Source organism: Cherax quadricarinatus, chromosome 100 (genome assembly GCF_038502225.1).
Source record: "Cherax quadricarinatus isolate ZL_2023a chromosome 100, ASM3850222v1, whole genome shotgun sequence".
In the NCBI taxonomy this organism is placed as follows: domain Eukaryota; kingdom Metazoa; phylum Arthropoda; class Malacostraca; order Decapoda; family Parastacidae; genus Cherax; species Cherax quadricarinatus.
The window spans coordinates 11521275-11545547 of NC_091391.1; positions in this window are offsets into that span (position 1 = coordinate 11521275).

Genomic DNA, 24273 nt, shown 5'->3' on the forward strand with positions numbered 1-24273 from the left:
GGAACGGTGCGCTGTGAAGAAAGGAGTTGCACAGATGGAGCAGAGGAGAGAGAAAGAGCGGAAGGTGGATCAGTGTCCATTGATGGTTTGGTCTCTGCAATATATTCAGAGATTGCTTCAAGTGTTTCGGAATTCAGAGATGTCGTATGGGAGACAATATTGGGAATGGTAGGGGGAGGATGAGTAAAGATTGGAACTGTATTGGACTGTACCAAGGTAGGGGGGGGCGAAAGGGTGGAGGGAACTGGAGAAGCGTGGCAGGGGACAGAAGAGACAGGAACCTGGGAGGTGGCAGAAGAGGAAGAAACTTGGGAGGGAACAGGGGAGGAAGGTACGTTACGAGGAGGAGGGTGAACCTCTGCACTTGTAACTGAGCCAGTGAGAGGGGAAGAACTAGGAACAGAGACAGGGAGGGTAAAATGAGGAGGTGGAAGATGGGTAGGAGGTGTTACCGGACCTTTTTTTGACTTTTGAGAAGTAAAGGGACGATTGGGAGGAGGTGTCGTACGAGGTCTCGTCGATACTGAGGCTTGTAAGAGAGAACTCGAAGAAGCGAGATTAGACTGAGGTGTTGAAGTAGGGACGTCTGAGCCGAGGACAGCAAAAGGATTAGATACAGGAGTGATTATGGGAGAGGTAACCACAGAGGTGGGTGTAGAAGATGGGATACCAGAAGTGGGGGGACGTTTTGAAACACGGGAATAAGAAACACGTGGGAGTCTCCCTTGGAGGCGGAGATGAGAAACTGCCATGGCACAAGGGAGACCTTCTGTCTCTTTGAGGTAACGGATTTCCCGCTCGTTTAAATAGACCTGACAATGGCGAGAGTACGAAGGGTGAGCCTCATGACAGTTAAGGCAAGAGGGAGATCGATTGCAAGACGTATTAGAATGGTCATCGGCACCACAGACTGGGCATTCGGCGATAGATCTGCAATATTTCGCTGGATGGCCAAATCGCCAGCAATTTCTACACTGTTGTGGTGTAGGGATCACCTTTCGAACTTGTAACCGATGTCCTGCTATATAGACTGAGGATGGGAGTTCTCGGCTGTCAAAAGTTAAACGAGCCACATTGCTAGGGTATCGTCTCCGCCCACGGGCAGGAAGAACGTAAGTGTCTACCTTGAGAATTGGGAGATCTTGGAGTTCCAGCTGTTCTAGAATGTCGGTGCCACATGTCTGGAAATTTTGTTGAACTATGGTATGGGGCAGAATGACGGTACCACTACAAGAATTGAGGGAATGATGTTTTTCAAGGGTGACAGGAACAGTATCTATATGGGAAAGACGAGAGCTCACGAGCCTGGGTAGCATTCTGTACGGTAATGATGCGCGTACCGCTCTTAAGAGCATGAAAAGAAATATCTTTACCAACATGGCGTAGGAGTGCCTTGCCAATACTATGGTCAGAAAGATAGGCAGTAGAGGAAGTTGGTCGTAAAGTGAAGAATTTAGTCCACTGTTCAGTCTGAAACTGAGCGTGGAAAGGTAGTGAAGGACGTGTCGATCGTTTCTGAGAAGAACGAGAAGGTGAAGGTGGAGAAGTATCATCAGCAGGTAATTGTCGTTGACGTTTAGGCGTGGGACCAGAGTTGGTCCGACGTGGAACGGGTCGGCGATTTGAAAATTGCCGCACCGTAGAGGGAGAGGCCGGAAGCATAGTCAGAGGAGAGCGAAGGTCTGATAAATCGAAGGAGTCAGTCGAGGCCTCAGTACCTGAAGCGGGTGAGGAAGCAGCACCGGCAATAGGTACAGAGGCATGAGGAATGTCTGAAGAGTGGTCCAAAGACGAGGCGGGGTCAGAACGGGGTGCGGTATCAAGAAGGGGCCCGGGGGTACCAGGTTCATGGACTAGGGCTGCCATGGTTAGGTTACTTCTTTCTTTTTGTTTTTAAGAAAAAAAAAGAAAGAAGAAAAGAAAATAAAAATAAAAAAAAGAAAAAAAAGGGGGGGACTGGGGAGGGATAGGTCCTAGGAGGAATGAAAGGGCCAGAAATCTCCCTCCGCGCCCAAGAGGACCTCAGCACCGCAAGTAGCGCAGATGCAGCATGGAACCCGTGCCATACCCTACCCATCATGCTAGTAAACTAACAATCCGGGATAGCAACCTCACATCTGCCGAGCTACCTCGGTGGACAAAAGAGAGGGCGGCCGGATATCCGCCACAAAGCATACCTCCTTCGGCCACCACCCCCGGAATCCGAAAGGTGGCTTCCAGAGATACACTCGTCGCCCGAAAGACACCCAAAGCTACTCCAGGATACCGGAGAGGGATCGGGACATCCCCAGGCGATCCAGATTCCACGGCAAACTACGCCACCGCTAAGAACCTCAACGGAATGGGATGGACCCCGGTATCCTTTCTCCTACCCAGGAACGAGCGCGCCTGTGGGAGAAATCCCAAAGGACAAAAAGAGGAAGGGCAAAAGGGAGGAGTGGGGAGGAGGAGGAGGAAAGGAAAAAGGGGAGGATGGGGAGGATGGGATAGGGGAGGGGAGATTGGGGGGTAATTAGGTTCGGTCTGAGGAAGAAGACCGATAGGTCTAATTCCTCAGACCAAGAGCCTCTTCACCACGCCAAGGAGCCCCCCTTGAAGAGGCTTGGAGTTCCAGCTGTTCTAGAATGTCAATGCCACATGTCCGGAAATTTTGTTGAACTATGGTATGGGGCAGAATGACGGTACCACTACAAGAATTGAGGGAATGATGTTTTTCAAGAGTGACAGGAACAGTATCGATATGGGAAAGACGAGAGAGCTCATGAGCCTGGGTAGCATTCTGTACGGTAATGATGCGTGTACTGCTCTTAAGAGCATGAAAAGAAATATCTTTACCAACATGGCATAGGAGTGCCTTGCCAATACTATGGTCAGAAAGATAGGCAGTAGAGGAAGTTGGTCGTAAAGTGAAGAATTTAGTCCACTGTTCAGTCTGAAACTGAGCGTGGAAAGGTAGTGAAGGATGTGTCGATCGTTTCTGAGAAGAACGAGAAGGTGGAGAAGTATCATCAGCAGGTAATTGTCGTTGGCGTTTAGGCGTGGGACCAGAGTTGGTCCGATGTGGAACGGGTCGGAGATTTGAAAATTGCCGCACCGTAGAGGGAGAGGCCGGAAGCATAGTCAGAGGAGAGCGAAGGTCCGATAAATCGAAGGAGTCAGTCGAGGCCTCAGTACCTGAAGCGGGTGAGGAAACAGCACCGGCAATAGGTACAGAGGCATGAGGAATGTCTGAAGAGTGGTCCAAAGACGAGGCGGGGTCAGAACGGGGTGCAGTATCAAGAAGGGGCCCGGGGGTACCAGGTTCATGGACTAGGGCTGCCATGGTTAGGTTACTTCTTTCTTTTTGTTTTTAAGAAAAAAAAGAAAGAAGAAAAGAAAATAAAAAAAAAAAAAAAAAAAAAGGGGGGACCAGGGAGGGATAGGTCGTAGGAGGAATGAAAGGGCCAGAAATCTCCCTCCGCGCCCAAGAGGACCTCAGCACCGCAAGTAGCGCAGATGCAGCATGGAACCCGTGCCATACCCTACCCATCATGCTAATAAACTAACAATCCGGGATAGCAACCTCACATCTGCAGAGCTACCTCGGTGGACAAAAGAGAGGGCGGCCGGATATCCGCCACAAAGCATACCTCCTTCGGCCACCACCCTCGGAATCCGAAAGGTGGATTCCAGAGATACACTCGTCGCCCAAAAGACACCCAAAGCTACTCCGGGATACCGGAGAGGGATCGGGACATCCCCAGGCGATCCAGATTCCACAGCAAACTACGCCACCGCTAAGAACCTCAACGGAATGGGATGGACCCCGGTATCCTTTCTCCTACCTAGGAACTAGCGCGCCTGTGGGAGAAATCCCAAAGGACAAAAAGAGGAAGGGCAAAAGGGAGGAGTGGGGAGGAGGAGGAGGAAAGGAAAAAGGGGAGGATGGGGAGGATGGGATAGGGGAGGGGAGATTGGGGGGTAATTAGGTTCGGTCTGAGGAAGAAGACCGTTAGGTCTAATTCCTCAGACCAAGAGCCTCTTCACCACGCCAAGGAGCCCCCCTTGAAGAGGCCTGGGTTGTGTAACTGATGGGTTTCTTGATGGGTGGTGATCTTGCTTCTTAGGACCCTTTCAAAGATTTTTATGATATGGGATGTTAGTGCTATTGGTCTGTAGCTCTTTGCTGTTGCTTTACTGCCCCCTTTGAGGAGTGGGGCTATGTCTGTTGTTTTTAGTAACTGAGGGACGACCCCAGTGTCCATGCTCCCTCTCCATAGGATGGAAAAGGCTCGTGATAGGGGCTTCTTGCAGTTCTTGATGAACACAGAGTTCCATGAGTCTGGCCCTGGGGCAGAGTGCATGGGCATGTCATTTATCGCCTGTTCGAAGTCATTTGGCGTCAGGATAACATCGGATAGGCTTGTGTTAATCAAATTTTGTGGCTCTCTCATAAAAAATTCATTTTGATCTTCGACTCTCAGTCTGGTTAGCGGCTTGCTAAAAACTGAGTCATATTGGGACTTGAGTAGCTCACTCATTTCCTTGCTGTCATCTGTGTAGGACCCATCTTGTTTAAGTAGGGGCCCAATACTGGACGTTGTTCTCGATTTTGATTTGGCATAGGAGAAGAAATACTTTGGGTTTCTTTCGATTTCATTTATGGCTTTTAGTTCTTCCTGCGATTCCTGACTCCTAAAGGATTCTTTTAGCTTAAGTTCGATGCTTGCTATTTCTCTGACCAGTGTCTCCCTACGCATTTCAGATATATTGACCTCTTTTAGCCGCTCTGTTATTCTTTTCCGTCGCCTGTAAAGGGAGCGCCTGTCTCTTTCTATTTTACATCTACTCCTCCTTTTTCTTAGAGGAATAAGCCTTGTGCATACATCGAGTTGCACCGAGTTAATCTGTTCTAGGCATAAGTTGGGGTCTGTGTTGCTTAGTATATCTTCCCAGCTTATATCGGTTAGGACTTGGTTTACTTGGTCCCACTTTATGTTTTTGTTATTGAAGTTGAATTAGTAATATTATACATATTACAGACTGACACTTGTAATATTATGCTTGTTACAGTCTGACATTTGTAATATTATACATGTTACAATCTCATATTTGTAATATTATATTTGTTAAAGTCTGAGACTTGTAATATTATACATGTTACAGTCTGACACTTCAAACATTATACATGTTGCAGTTTTAAACTTGTAATATTATACTTGTTACGTTCTGATACTTGTAATATTTTACATGTTAGGGTCTGTTATTTGTATTATTATACATGTTAAAGTCTGGCACTTTTAATATTATACATGTTACAGACTGACACTTTTAATGTTATACGCATTACAATCTGCCCATTGTAATATTATATATGGTACAGACACACGCTTGAAATATTATACATGTTACACTCTAACATCTGTAATATTATACATGTTACACTCTGACACTTGTAATATTATTTATGTTACAGTCTAACACTTGTAATATTATACATTTTTCAGTGTGACACTTGTAATATTATACTTGTTACACTCTGGCATTTGTAATATTATACATGTTACAGTGTGACACTTGTAATATTAAACAGGTTAAAGTCTGATGCTAGAAATATTATAATTGTTACAGTCTGACATTTGTAATAATATTCGTGTTACACTCTGACAAATGTAATATTATACATGTTACAGTCTCAGACTGGTAATATTATACTTGTCACAGTCTTACACTTGTAATTTTATACATGTTACAGTCTGACATTTGAAATATTATATATGTTAAAGTCTGACACTTGTAATATTATTCATGTTACCGTCTGACACTTGTAATATTAAACATGTTACAGTCTGATATTTGTAGTATTATACACGTTACAGTCTGGGACTTGAAAAATTATACATCTTACACTCTGACACTAGTATATTATACTTGTTACAGTATGACATTTGTAATATTGTACATATTACACTCTGACACTTGTAATATTACATATTACAGTCTGATACTTGTAATGTTATGCATTCTGACTTTTGCAATATTAAACATATTACACTACGGCACTTGAAGTATTATACATGTTACAGTTTGACACTTGTAATATTATTCATGTTACACACTAACACTTGTAATATTATAAATTTTTCAGTCAGACACTTGTAATATTATACTTGTTACACTCTGACATTTGTAATATTATACATGATACAAACTGACACGTGTAATGTTATACAGGTTACAGTCTGACACTTGAAATCTTATATTTTTTACAGTCTGACATTTGTAATATATGTGTTACAGTCTGACACTTGTAATATTATACATGTTAGAGTCTGACATTTGTAATATTACACTTGTTACAATCTTACATTTGTAATATTATACATGTTAGAGTCTGACACTTGTAATAATATACAGGATACAGTCTGCCATTTGTAGAATTAGAGATGTTACAGTCTGAAACTTTTTATATTATACATGTTATAGTTTGACATTAATAATATTATACATGTTACAGCTTGACACTTATAATATTATATTTGTTACAGTCTGACACTTGTAATATTATGCTAGTTACGGTTTGCCATTTGTAATATTATACATTTTACAGTCTGACACTTTTAAAATTAAACATGTTAAGGTCTGACACTTGTAATATTATACTTGCAACAGTCCTACAATTATAATATTATACTTGTTACAGTCTGACATTAGCAATATTATACATGTTACAGTCTGACACTTGTAATATTATACATGGTACAGTCTGACATTTGTAATATTATACATGTTACACTCTGACACTTGAAATATTATACATGTTAGAGTCTGGCACTTGTAATATTATACATGTAAGAGTCCGACACTTGAAATATTATATTTGTTACAGTCTGACACTTTTAATGTTATACATATTACAGTCTGACATTTGTAATATTATAAATGCTACAGATTGACACTTCTAATATTATTCATGATACACTCTGACACTTGTAACATTAAACATGTTACAGTCTGACACTTGTAAAGTTATGCTTTTTACAGTCTGACACTTGTAATAATTCTACTTTTTACAGTCTGACATTTGTAATATTATACATGTTACAGTGTGACCCTTGTAGAATTATACATGTTACAGTCTGACACTTGTAATATCATACATGTTACAGTCAGACACTTCTAATATTATACATGTTACAGTCTGACACTTGTAATATTATATATGTTACAGATTGACATTTGTAATATTACACATTTTACAGAATGACAATTGTAATATTAAGCATGTTACAGTCTAACATTTGTAATATTATACATGTTACAGTCTGACACTTGTAATATTATACTTGTTATAGTCGGACATTTGTAATATTATTCATGTTATAGACTGACACTTTCATATTGTTCTTGTTACAGTCTAACACTTGCTATATTATATTATACAGGTTTCAGTCTGACACTTGTAATATTATGCTTGTTACACTCTGACATTTGTAATATTATGCATGCTACAGTCTGACACATGAAAAATTATACTTGTTACAGTCTGACACTTGTAATATTACACATGTGTCAGACTCACATTTTTAATTTTATACATGTTACTCTCTGACACTTGTAGCATTACACATGTTACAGTCTCACCTTGTAATATCATACATGTTGCATTCTGACACTTGTAATATTATACATATTGCAGTCTGACACTTATAACATTATACATGTTACAGTCAGACATTTGTAATATTATACATGTTACAGTCTGGCCCTTGTAAGATTATTCATGATACTGACTGATGCTTGTAATATTATACATGTTACAGTCGAACATTTGTAATATTATACATGTTACAGTCTGACACTTGTAATGTTATTCATGTTACAGTCTAAGACTTGTTGTATTATACATTTTTCAGTCTGACACTTGTAATAATATACTTGTTACTCTGGCATTTGTAATATAATACATGTTAAAGACTGACTCTTGTAATGTTATAGAGGTTACAGTCTGACACTTGAAATTTGTACATGTTACAGTCTGACACTTGTAATATTATACATGTAACAGTCTGACTTTCGTAATATTATATTTGTTACAGTCTGAAACTTTTTTTTAATATACAGGATACAGTCTGTCATTTGTAACATTATTCATGTTACAGTCTGACTCTTGTAATATTATGCATGTTATAATCTGACATTAGTAATATTATACGTGTTACAGTCTGACACTTGTAATATTATACTTGATAGGATCTGTTATTTGTAATATTATACATGTTAGAGTTTGACACTTGTAAAATTATACATGTTACAGACTGACACTTGCAATATTACACTTGTCGCAGACTTGCACTAGTAATATTATACTTGTTACAGTCTGACATTTGCAATATTATAAAAGTTAAAGTCAGACAATTGTAAAATTATACATCTTCCACTCTGACAATTGAAATTTTATACTTGTTACAATCTGACATTTGTAATATTATACATGTTACACTCTGACACTTGTAATATTATTCAAGTTAGAGTCTGACACTTGTAATATTATATATCTTACAGTTGGAAACTTGTAATAATATAGATTTTACAGTATGTCATTTTTAACATTATACATGTTACACTCTGACATTTACAGACTGACACTTGTAATATTATACAAGTTATAGTCTGACATTAGTAATATCATACATGTTACAGGCTGACACTTGTAATAATATACAGGATACACTCTGTCATTTGTAGAATTAGAGATGTTACAGTCTGACACTTGTAATATTATACATGTTATAGTCTGACATTAATAATATTATACATGTTACAGTATGACACTTGTAATATTTTACATGTTACAGTCTGACTCTTGTAATATAATACTTGTTAGGGTCTGACATTTGTAATATTATACATTTTACTGACTGACACTTGTAAAATTAAACATGTTAAAGTCTGACACTTGTAATATTATACTTGTAACAGTCTTACACTTATAATATTAAACTTGTTACACTCTGATGCTAGTAATATTATACATGTTACAGTCTGACACTTGTAATATTATACATGGTACAGTCTGACATTTGTAATATTATGCACGCTATAGCTTGACACTTCTAATATTATTCATGATACACTCTCACACTTGTAACATTAAACATTTTACAGACTGTCACTTGTAAAATAATGCTTGTTACAGTCTGAATCTTGTAATACTATACTTGTTACTGTTTGACATTTGTAATATACATGTTACATTCTGACCCTTGTAGTATTATACATGTTACAGTCTGGCACTTGTAATATCATACATGTTACAGTCAGACACTTCTAATATTATACAAGTTACAGTCTGACACTTGTATTATTATATATGTTACAGATTGACATTTGTAATATTATACATGTTACAGTCTGACCCTTGTAATATTACATAAATAACAGAATGACACTTGTAATATTATACATGGTACAGTCTAACATTTGTATTATTATACATGTTAAAGTCTGACACTTGTAATATTATAGGCTGGAATATTGCTGCACACTAACAGCACCTTTCAAGGCAGGTGAAATTGCTGACCTAGAAAATGTACAGAGAACCTTCACGGCGCACATAACGGAGATAAAACACCTCAATTACTGGGAGCACTTGAGGTTCCTGAACCTGTATTCCCTGGAATGCAGGCGGGAGAGATACATGATTATATACACCTGGAAAATCCTATAGGGACTAGTACCGAACTTGCACACAAAAATCACTCACTACGAAAGCAAAAGACTTGGCAAACGATGCAACATCCCCCAAATGAAAAGCAGGGGTGTCACTAGCACGTTAAGAGACCATACAATAAGTGTCAGGGGCCCAAGACTGTTCAACTGCCTCCCAGCATACATAAGGGGGATTACCAACAGACCCCTGGCAGTCTTCAAGCTGGCACTGGAAAAGCACCTAAAGTCGGTTCCTGATCAGCCGGGCTTTGGCTCATGCGTTCGTTTGTGTGCAGCCAGCAGCAACAGCCTGGTTGATCAGGCTCTGATCCACCAGGAGGCCTGGTCACAGACTGGGCCGCGGGGTCGTTGACCCCCGGAGCTCTCTCCAGGTAAACTCAAGGTAAACATATGTAATATTATACATGTTGAAGACTGACACTTTAATATTGTTCATGTTACAGTCTAACACTTGCTATATTATATTATTTATTTATTTATTTATTATAAATTTGTGCACACATACAGAGGTACAAAAAAAATACAGATAAGAGCAGTATGCCAAAGCCACTTATACTATGCATAGCATTACGGTCTGGCTTAAAATTAACTTAAGATTAACTAAGCAATGATGAAGTCAGTGATAAAACATTAATGTAAACAGATTATTATAAAGCACAAGTGAGTATTACAAAGACAGGTCATATAAAGGATTCTGTTAGGTAGTGTATTTAAAAAAAAATAAAGTTATTTTCGGTTTTAGGTTTAACATTTATGTGATATAATTGTGAGAAACATTTAAGATATACAATTTATAAGGTTCAGTTATTCAGTATTTATTTGGTTTTGGGTGAGTAAGTGATCTTTGAGTAGAGACTTGAATTTATAAACAGGTAGTGTTTCTTTTATATTTACAGGTAATGAATTCCAGATTTTAGGGCCTTTTATGTGCATTGAGTTTTTGCATAGTGTGAGATGAACACGAGGAACATCAAAGAGTGATCTGTGCCTTGTGTTATGGTCATGTGTTCTGTTGAGGTTGGCAAGGAGATGTTTGAGGGGAGGGTTAATATCAGAGTTAAGTGTTCTATGTATGTAATAGGTGCAGTAATAAGTATGGATGTTTTGTATGGTGAGTAGGTTTAGTGTATTGAATATTGGTGGAGTGTGCTGCCTGTAGTGAGAATTTGTTATCATTCTAACTGCAGCCTTTTGTTGGGTAATTAGTGGTCTGAGATGGTTAATTGTTGTTGAGCCCCATGCACAAATTCCATAGGTGAGATAGGGGTAAATAAGAGAGTGATATAGGGCCAGGAGGGCTGACTGTGGAACATAGTACCGTATCTTCGATAGTATGCTTACAGTCTTGGAAATTTTCTTAGAAATTTGTTGTATATGTGTATGAAATTTGAGTCTATTATCAAGGTGGATTCCTAAGAATTATACAGGTTTGAGTCTGACACTTGTAATATTATGCTTGTTACACTCTGACATTTGTAATATTATGCTTGTTACAGTCTGACACTTGAAAAATTATACTTGTTACAGTCTGACACTTGTAATATTACACATGTGTCAGACTCACATTTATAATTTTATACATGTTACACTCTGACACTTGTAGTATTACACATGTTACAGTCTCACCTTGTAATATCATGCGTGTTGCAGTCTGACACTTGTAATGTTATGCATGTTACAGTCTGGCACTTATAATATTATACATGTTACTGTCAGAAATTTGTAATATACATGTTACAGTCTGGCCCTTGTAAAATTATTCATGATACTGACTTAGGCTTGTTATATTATACATTTTTCAGTCTATCACTTGTAATAATATACTTGTTACACTCTGACATTTGTAATATAATACATGTTACAAACTGACACTTGTAATGTTATAGAGGTTACAGTCTGCCACTTGAAATGTTATACTTGTTACAGTCTGACATTTTAATAATATACGTGTTACAGTCTGACACTTGTAATATTATACATGTTACAGTCTGTCTTTCATAATATTATACTTGTTACTGACTGACATTTGTTACATTATACATGTTACAGTCTGAAACTTTAATATTATTTATGTTACAGTCAAACACTTGCTATATTATACAGGTTTCAGTCTGACACATGTAATATTATGACACTTGTAATACCATACATGCTGCAGAGTGACACTTGTAATATTATACATATTACACTCTGACATTTGTAATATTATACATGTTACTCTCTGGCCCTGGTAATTTTATTCATGTTACAGAGGGACACTTGTAATATTATCCATGTTACATTCTAATATTTGTAATATTATGCATATGACAGTCTGACACTTGTAATATTATTTATGTTACAGTCTAACACTTGTAATATTATACATTTTTCAGTCTGACACTTGTAATAATATACTTGTTACTGTCTGACATTTGTAATATAATACATGTTACAGTCTGACACTTGAAATGTTATACAGGTTACAGTCTGACACTTGAAATATTATACTTGTTACAGAGTGACTTTTGTAATAATATACTTGTTACAGTCTGACACTTGTAATATTATACATGTTACAGTCTGACACTTGTAATATTATACATGTTACAGTCTGAAACTTGTAATAATATATTAAACAGGATACAGTCTTGTATACATGTTACTGACACTTGTAATACTTGTTAATACATTTGTATACATGTTTCTGTCTGACACTTTTAATATTATGCTTGTTAGTGTCTGTTATTTGTAATATTATACATGTTAGAGTGTGACAATTGTGATATTAAATTTGCTACAGTCTGACATTTGCAATATTATACATGTTACACTTTCACACTTGTAATATTATACATGTTACAAACTGACACTTGTAATATTATTCATGTTAGAGTCTGACACTTGTAATATTATACATGTTTTAGTCTGACACTTGTAATATTACATATGTTACAGTCTTACATTTGATACATGTCTGACATTTGTAATATTATACATGTTCAAGTCTGACACTTGCAATATTACATATGTTACAGTCTGACACTTCTAACAATATACATGTTGCAGTCTGACACTTGTAATATTATACTTGTTAGTGTCTGTTATTTGTAACATTATACATGTTAGAGTCTGACAATTGTGATATTAAACTTGCTACAGTCTGACATTTGTAATATTATACATGTTACACTCTCACACTTGTAATATTTTACATGTTACAAACTGACACTTGTAATATTATACATGTTTTAGTCAGACACTTGTAATATTACATATGTTACAGTCTGACACTTGTAAAATTATACATGTTACAGTCTGACACTTGTAATATTATACATGTTACTGTCTGACACTTGTAATATTATACATGTTACAGTCTGACACTTGAAATATTATACATGTTACAGTCTGACACTTGGAATATTATGCATGTTAGAGACTGACACTTGTAATATTATACATGTTACAGTCTGACACTTGTAACATTATACATGTTGCAGTCTGACACTTGTAATATTATACATGTTACAGTCTGACACTTGTAATATTATACATGTTACAGTCTGACACTTGTAATATTATACATGTTACAGTCTGACGCTTGTAATATTATACATGTTACAGTCTGACACTTGTAATATTATACATGTTACACTCTGACACTTGTAATATTACACATGTTACAGTCTGACACTTGTAATATTATACATGTTACAGTCTGACATTTGTAACATTATACATGTTACACTCTGACACTTGTAATATTATACATGTTAGAGTCTGGCACTTGTAATATTATACATGTTAGAATCTTACACTTGTAATATTATATGTGTTACAGTCTGACACTTTGAATGTTATACATGTTACAGTCTGACATTTGTAATATTATACATGCTATAGCTTGACACTTCTAATATTATACATGTTTCAGTCTGACACTTGTAATATTATACTTGTTACAGTCTGACGTTTGTAATATTATTCATGTTACACTCTGACACTTGTAGTATTATACATGTTACAGTTGACACTTGTAATATTATACATGTTAGAGTCTGACATTGTAATATTATAATGTTACAGTTGACACTTGCAATATTATACATGTTACAGTCTGACACTTGTAATATTATACATGTTACAGTCTGACACTTGTAATATTATACAGGTTACAATCTGACACTTGTAATATTATACTTGTCACAGTATGACATTTGTAATGTTATACATGTTACACTCTGACACTTGTAATGTTATACATGTTACAGTCTGACATTTGTAATATTATACATATTTCAGTCTGACATTCATAATATTATACATGTTACAGTCTGACACTTGAAATATTATACTTGTTACAGTCATACATTTGAAATATTATGCTTGTTATAATCTAACATTTGTAATATTATGCTTGTTACAGTGTGACCATTGTAATATTATACATATTATACATGTTACAGTGAGGCACTTGAAAAATTATACATATTACAGTATGACACTTGTAATATTTTACATGATACAGTCTGACACTTGTAATATTATACTTGTTACACTCTGACTTTTGAAAAATTATACTTGTTATAGTCTAACATTTGTAATGTTATACTTGTTACAGTGTGACCCTTATAATATTATGCATGTTACAGTGAGACACTTGAAAAATTATAAATGTTGCAGTCTGACACTTGTAATATTATGCTTGTTATGGTCTGTTATTTGTAATTTTATACATGCTACAGTTTGACACTTGTAAAATTATACATGATACAGTCTGACACTTTTAATATTATACATGTCAAAATCTTACACTTGTAATATTATTCTTGTTACAGTCTGATACTTGTAATATTATACATTTTACACTCTGTCACTTGCAATATTATACATGTTATAGACTGACACTTGTAATATTATTCATGTTAGATTCTGACACTTGTAACATTATGCATGTTACAGTCTGATACTTGTAATATTATATGTGTTACAGTCTGACATTTGTAATATTATTCATGTTACAGACTGACATTTGTAATATTATGCAAGTTAGAGTCTGACACTTGTAATATTATACATGTTACAGTCTGACATTTGTAATATTCATGTTACACTCTGATACTTGTAGTATTATACAAGGTAGAGTTTGACACTTGTAATATTATACATGTTACAACACTTGTAATCTGACACTTGTAATATTATACTTGTTACAGTCTGACACTTGTAATATTATACATGTTAGAGACTTACACTTGTAATATTATACATGTTACAGTCTAACATTTGTAATATATCATGTTACACTCTCACACTTGTAATATTTTACATGTTACAAACTGACACTTGTAATATTATACATGTTTTAGTCAGACACTTGTAATATTACATATGTTACAGTCTTACATTTGTTATATTATACATGTTACAATCTGACAGTTGTAATATTATACATGTTACAGTCTGACACTTGTAATATTATATATGTTTCAGTCTGACACTTGTAATATTATGCTTTTCACACTCTAACATTTGTAATATTTTATGTTACAGTCTGGCACTTGTAATGTTATAAATGTTACAGTCTGACACTTGTAATATTACACTTGCTACAATCTGACATTTGTAATAATATACGTGTTACAGTCTGACACTTGTAATATTATACATGTTACAGTCAGACATTTGTAATATTGTACATGTTACAGTCTGACACTTGTAATATTATATTTTTAACAGTCTGACACTTGTAATATTATACTTTTCAGGTTCTGTTATTTGTAATATTATTCATGTTACAGTCTGACACTTGTAAAATTATACATCTTACACTGTGACACTTGTAATATATACTTGTTACAGTCTGACATTTTAAAGATTATACATGTTGCAGTCTGACACTTGTAATATTATACATGTTAAAATCAGACATTTGTAATATTGTACATGTTACAGTCTGACACTTGTAAAATTATACATCTTACACTCACTCACCATTAATATTATACATGTTACAGTCTGACACTTGTAATATTATACATGTTACAGTCTGACATTTGAAATGTTATACATGTTATAATGTGACATTTGTAATATTATGCATGTTACAGTGTGACACTTGAAAAATTATACATGTTAGAGTCTGACACTTGTAATATTATACATGTTACAGTCTGACACTTGTAATATTATACATGTTACAGTCTGACACTTGTAATAATATACAGGATACAGTCTCTCATTTGTAACATTATACATGATATAGTCTGACACTTGTAATATTATATATGTTATAGTCTGACATTAGTAATATTTTACATGTTGCAGCCTGACACTTGTAATATTATACACATTACAGCCTGACACTTGTAATATTACACATGTTACACTCTGACATTTGTAATATTATTCATGTTAAAATCTTACACTTGTAATATTATACATGTTACAGGCTGACATTTGTAATATTAATATATGTTACTGCCTGACTCTTGTAAAATTATACATCTTGTACTCTGACACTTGTAATATTATACTTGTTACAGTATAACATTTGTAATATTTATATGTTACTCTTTGACACTTGTAATACTGTACATGTTACAGACTGACACTTGTAATATTATACATGTTAGTGTCTCACACTTGTATTACTTGTTACAGTCTGACACTTTTTATACATGTTACAGTCTGACACTTGTAATATTATTCATGTTTAAGTTTGACATTCATAATATTATACTTGTTACAGTCTGACATTTGTAATATTATACATGTTACAGTCTGACACTTGTAATAATGTACAGGATACAGTCTCTCATTTGTAACATTGTACATGTTACAGTCTGACACTTGTAATATTATACATGTTATAGTCTGACATTAGTAATAATATACATGTTACAGTATGACACTTGCAATATTTTACATGTTACAGTCTCACACTTGTAATATTATACACGTTACAGTCTGACACTTGTAATATTACAATTGTTACACTCTGACATTTGTAATATTATACATGTTTCAACCTGACATTTGTAATATAATACATGTTAAAGTCTGACACTTGTAATATTATGCATATTACAGTCTGACACTTGTAACATTATACATGTTACAGTCTGACACTTTTAATATTATTCTTGTTACAGTCTGACAGTTGTAATATTATACTTGTTTGGGTCTCTTATTTGTAATATTATTCATGTTACAATCTGACACTTGTAAAATTATTCATATTTCAGTCTGACACGTAAAATATTATTCTTGTCACAGTCTTACACTTGTAATATTATACATATTACAGTCTGATACTTGTAAAATTATTCATCTTACACTCTGTCACTTGTAATATATACTTGTTACAGTCTGAGATTTGTAATGTTGTACATGTTACGCTCTGACACTTGTTATATTATACATGTTACAGTCTGACACTTGTAATATTATACATGTTAGAGTCTGTCACTTGTAATATTATATATGTTACTCTCTGACATTTGTAATGTTATATATGTTACAGTATGATATTTGTAATATTATACATGTTACAGTCTGACACTTGTAATATTATACATGTTACACTCTGACACTTGTAACTTTAAACATTTTACAGTCTGACACTTATAATATTATACTTGTTACATAAATAACAAAAAGGCACAATACCGTGACTGGAACATAGCTCTCTTGCAGTGCTCCCCTTCCTTTGTATTTGACTGGCTCGTCCTCCTTATTTCCCACTTCTAACACTACCACTAGTACTACCTCTTCTACTACTACAACTACAACTACTGATGAAATTAAGACACATGTGCGGCGTCTTTTTGTCTTTGTTGAGGATGTTTCACCTTCCAGTGGCTGGCTGGGTGGCAAAACGTCTTCGATAGGGATGCCCGGGTGTTGCGCATATGTCTTAATTTCATCTTTTCGGTATTACATACCATTCTTGTACTACTACTACTACCACCACCTCTTCCTGCCTATATAGCCGTCCTGCTCCACTTCGGTCCAAGTCGGACCGAAACGCTGTAGAAAGCTTCTCTCTTTTATGTGCGGGTTATTTGTGTATACTTGTTACAGTCTGACACTTGTAAAATTATGCTTGTTATATTCTGACATTTGTAATATTATACATGTTACAGAGTGACACTTGTAATGTTATATGTTACAGTTTGACACTTGTAATATTATACATGTTAAAATCTGACACATGTCATATCATACAAGTTACAGTCAGACACTTGAAATATTATGCATGTTACAGTCTGACACTTGTAATATTATACATGTTACAGTCTGACATTTGTGATATTATACATGTTACAGTCTGACCTTTGTAATATTATACATGGTACAGACTGGCACTTGTAATATTATACATGTTACAGTCAAACGATTGTAATATTATACATGTTACATACTGACACTTGTAATATTATACTTGTTACAGTCGGACATTTGTAATATTGTACACGTTACAGTCTGACACTTGTAATATTGTACTTGTTACAGTTGGACATTTGTAATATTATACATGTTACAGTCTGACACTTTAATAATATTTATTTTACAGTCTAACACTTGTTATATTATAAAGGTTTCAGTCTGACACTTGTAATATTATGCTTGTTACACTGTGACATTTTTAATATTATACACGTTACAGTCTTACACTTGAAAAATTATACTTGTTACAGTCTGACACTTGGAGTATTATGCATGTTTCAGACTGATATTTTTAATATTATACATGTTACACTTTGACACTTGCAGCATTATACACATTACACTCTGACACTTGTTATATCATACATGTTGCAGTCTGACACTTCTAATATTATACATATTACAGTCTGACATTTGTAATATTATACATGTTACTGTCTGGCCTTTGTAATATTATTCATGTTGCAGACGGACACTTGTAATATTATATGTGTTACATTCTAACATTTGTAATATTATACAAATTAGAGTCTGACACTTGTAATATTATTTATGTTGCAGTCTAAAACTTGTAATATTATACATTTTTCAGTCTGACACTTGTAATAATATACTTGTTACTCTTTACATTTGTGATATAATACATGTTACAGTCTGACACTTGTAATGTTATACAGGTTACACTCTGACACTTGAAATATTAAACTTGTTACAGTCTGGCATTTGTAATAATATACTTGTTACAATCTGACACTTGTAATAATATACATGTTACATTCTGACACTTGTAATATTATACAGGATACAGTCTGTTATTAGTAATATCATACATGTTACAGTCTGACACTTGTAATATTACACTTGTCACAGTCTTGCACTTGTAATATTATGCTTGTTACTGTCTGACATTTATAATATTATACATGTTAAATCTGACACTTGTAAAATTAAACATCTTTCACGCTGACAATTGTAATATTAAACTTGTTACAATCTGAAATTTGAAATATCATACATGTTACAATCTGACACTTGCAATATTATACATGTTACAGACTGACACTTGTAATATTATTCATGTTAGAATCTGACACTTGTAATATTTTACATGTTGCAGTCTGAAACTTGTAATAATATACAAGATACCGTCTGTTATTTGTAACACTATGCATGTTATTCTCTGACCCTTGTAACATTATACATGTTAAAGTCTGACACTTGTAATATTATACATGTTAAAGTCTGACACTTGTAATATTACACTTGCTACAGTCTGACATTTGTAATATTATACATGTTACAGTCTGACATTTGTAATATTATACATGTTAAAGTATGACACTTGAATATTATAAATATTATTCTTGTTACTTTCTGACATTTGTAATATTTAAAATTTTAAAGTCTAACACTTGTAACATTATACATGTTACAGTCTGACACTTGTAATATTATACATTTTACAGTCTGACATTTGTAATATTACACATGTGGCAGGCTGACACTTGCAAAATTATACATCTTACACTCTGACATTTGTAATATATACTTTCTATGGAGGGATTCAGGGAAACCGGCAGGCCGGACTTGAGTCCTGCAGATGGGAAGTACAGTGCCTGCACTCTGAAGGAGGGGTGTTAATGTTGCAGTTTAAAAACTGTAGTGTAAAGCACCCTTCTGGCATGACAGTGATGGTGTGAATGATGGTGAAAGTTTTTCTTTTTCGGGCCACCCTGCCTTGGTGGGAATCGGCCAGTGTGATAAAAAAAAAATAATAAAAAATACTTGCTACAGTCTGACATTTTTAATATTTTACATGTTACACTCTGACACTTGTAATATTATACATGTTACAGTCTGACACTTGTAATATTATACATGTTAGAGTCTAACACTTGTAATATTATACATGTTACAGACTGACATTTGTAATGTTATACATGTTACAGTGTGACATTTTTAATATTATACATGTTACAGTCTGTCACTTGTAATATTATACATGTTACACTCTGACATTTGTAACATTAAACATGTTACAGAGTGACACTTGTAATATTATACTTGTTACAATCTGACACTTGTAATATTAAAATTGTTATAGACTGACATTTGTAATATTATACAAGTTAAAGTGTGACCCTTTTAATATTATACGTGTTACAGTCTAACACTTGTAATATTACACATGTTACCATCTGACACTTGTAATACCATACATGTTACAGTCAGACACTTGTAATAACATAATGGATACAGTCTTTCATTTGTAACATTATACATGTTTCTGTCTGACACTTGTAATATTATACTTGTTAGAGTCTGACAATTGCGATATTAAACTTGCTACAGCCTGACATTTGTAATATTATACATGTTACACTCTCACACTTGTAATATTATACATGTTACAAACTGACATTTGTAATATTATTCATGTTACACTGACACTTGTAGTATTATACATGTTACAGTTTGACACTTGTAATATTATTGATGTTACAGTCTTACATTTGTAATGTTATTCATGTTACACTGACACTTGTAGTATTATACATGTTACAGTTTGACACTTGAAATATTATTTATGTTAGTCTAACACTTGTAATATAAATTTTTCAGTCTCACACTTGCAATATTATACTTGTTACACTCTGACATTTGTAATATTATATTTGTTACACTCTGACATTTGTAATATTATACATGTTTCAATCTGACACTTGTAATATTATACAGGTTACAGTCTGACATTTGAAATATTATACTTGTTACAGTATGACATTTGTCATAATATACATTTTACAGTCTGACACTTTTAATAATATACATGTTACAGTCTGACACTTGTTATATTATATATGTTTCAGTCTGACATTTGAAATATTATACTTGTTGCAGTCTGACGTTTGTAATATTATACATGCTATAGTCCGACACTTGTAATAATATGCAGGATACAATCTCTCAATAGTAACATTATAAGTTTTACAGACTGACATTTGCAATATTATACATGCTACAGTCTGACACTTGTAATAATATGCAGGGTACAGTCTCTCATTTGTAACATTATAAATGTTGCATTTTGACACTTGTAATATTATACATGTTATAGTCTGACTTTAGAAATATTACATGTTACAGTATAACACTTGTAATATTTTATATGTTACAGTCTGACACTTGTAATATTATACACGCTACAGTATGACTTTTGTAATATTATACATTTAAGTCTGACACTTGTAATATTGTACATGTTGCAGGCTGACACTTATGACATTATACATGTTACAGTCTGACACATGTGATATTATATTTTTTACAGTCTGACACTTGTAATATTATACTTGTTAGGTTCTGTTATTTGTAATATTATACATGTTACAGTCTGACACTTGTAAAATTATACATGTTTCAGCCTGACACATGTAATATTATTCTTGTCACAGTATGACATTTGTCATAATATACGTTTTACAGTCTGACACTTTTAATAATATACATGTTACAGTCTGACACTTGTTATATTATACATGTTTCAGTCTGACATTTGAAATATTATACTTGTTGCAGTCTGACGTTTGTAATATTATACATGCTACAGTCTGACACTTGTAATAATATGCAGGATACAGTCTCTCAATAGTAACATTATAAATTTTACAGACTGACATTTGCAATATTATACATGTTGCAGTCTAACATTTGTAATATTATACATGCTAGAGTCTGACACTTGTAATAATATACAGGATACAGTCTCTCATTTGTAACATTATAAATGTTGCATTCTGACACTTGTAATATTTTACATGTTATAGTCTGACTTTAGAAATATTACATGTTACAGTATAACACTTGTAATATTTTATATGTTACAGTCTGACACTTGTAATATTATACACGTTACAGTATGACATTTGTAATATTATACATTTAAGTCTGACACTTGTAATATTGTACATGTTGCAGGCTGACACTTATGACATTATACATGTTACAGTCTGACACATGTGATATTATATTTTTTACAGTCTGACACTTGTAATATTATACTTGTTAGGTTCTGTTATTTGTAATATTATACATGTTACAGTCTGACACTTGTAAAATTATACATGTTTCAGTCTGACACATGTAATATTATTCTTGTCACGGTCTGTGACCAGGCCTCCTGGTGGATCAGCGCCTGATCAACCAGGCTGTTGCTGCTGGCTGCACGCAAACCAACGTACGAGCCACAGCCCGGCTGATCAGGAACTGACTTTAGGTGCTTGTCCAGTGCCAGCTTGAAGACTGCCAGGGGTCTGTTGGTAATCCCCCTTATGTGTGCTGGGAGGCAGTTGAACAGTCTCGGGCCCCTGACACTTATTGTATGGTCTCTTAACGTGCTAGTGACACCCCTGCTTTTCATTGGGGGGATGGTGCATCGTCTGCCAAGTCTTTTGCTTTCGTAGTGAGTGATTTTCGTGTGCAAGTTCGGTACTAGTCTCTCTAGGATTTTCCAGGTGTATATAATCATGTATCTCTCCCTCCTGCGTTCCAGGGAATACAGGTTTAGAAACCTCAAGCGCTCCCAGTAATTGAGGTGTTTTATCTCCGTTATGCGCGCCGTGAAAGTTCTCTGTACATTTTCTAGGTCGGCAATTTCACCTTTTGAAAGGTGCTGTTAGAGTGCAGCAATATTAGAGCCTAGATAGAACAAGTGACTTGAAGAGTGTCTTCATGGGCTCGGCCTCCCTAGTTTTGAAGGTTCTCATTATCAATTCTGTCATTTTTCTAGCAGATGCGATTGATACAATGCTATGGTCCTTGAAGCAGAGATCCTCCGACATGATTACTCCCAGGTCTTTGACGTTGGTGTTTCGCTCTATTTTGTGGCCAGAATTTGTTTCGTACTCTGACGAAGTTTTAATTTCCTCGTGTTTACCATGTCTGAGTAATTGAAATTTCTCATCGTTAAACTTCATATTGTTTTCTGCAGCCCACTGAAAGATTCGGTTGATGTCCGCCTGGAGCCTTGCAGTGTCTGTAATGGCAGATGCGATTGATACCATAACATTGTATCAATCGCATCTGCTAGAAAAATGACAGGATGGATAATGAGAACCTTCAAAAAAAGGGAGGCCAAGCCCATGATGACACTCTTCAGTCACTTGTTCTATCTAGGCTGGAATATTGCTGCACACTAACAGCACCTTTCTAGGCAGGTGAAATTGCCGACCTAGAAAATGTACAGAGAACTTTCACGGCACGCATAACGGAGATAAAACACCTCAATTACTGGGAGCGCTTGAGGTTCCTAAACCTGTATTCCCTGGAATGCAGGAGGGAGAGATACATGATTATATACACCTGGAAAATCCTAGAGGGACTAGTACCGAACTTGCACACGAAAATCACTCACTATGAAAGCAAAAGACTTGGCAGACGATGCACGTTAAGCACGTTAAGAGACCATACAATAAGTGTCAGGGGCCCGAGACTGTTCAACTACCTCCCACCACTCATAAGGGGGATTACCAACAGACGCCTGGCAGTCTTCAGGCTGGCACTGGACAAGCACCTAAAGTCAGTTCCTGATCAGCCGGGCTGTGGCTCGTACGTTAGTTTGCGTGCAGCCAGCAGCAACAGCCTGGTTGATCAGGCTCCGATCCACCAGAAGGCCTGGTCACAGACCGGGCCGCGGGGGCGTTGACCCCCGGAACTCTCTCCAGGTAAACTCCAGGTCATGCAGATTCGGGTGTCATCTGCAAAGGAAGACACAGTGCTGTGGCTGATATCCTTGTCTATGTCGGACATGAGGATGAGGAACAAGATGGGAGCGAGTATTGTTCCTTGTGGAACAGAGCTTTTCACCGTAGCTGCCTCGGACTTTACTCTGTTGACGACTACTCTCTGTGTTCTGTTAGTGAGGAAATTATAGATCCATCGACCGACTTTTCCTGTTATTCCTTTAGCACGCATTTTGTGTGCTATTACACCATGGTCACACTTGTTGAAGGCTTTTGCAAAGTCTGTATATATTACATCTGCATTCTTTTTATCTTCTAGTGCATTTAGGACCTTGTTGTAGTGATCCAATAGTTGAGACAGACAGGAGCAACCTGTTCTAAACCCATG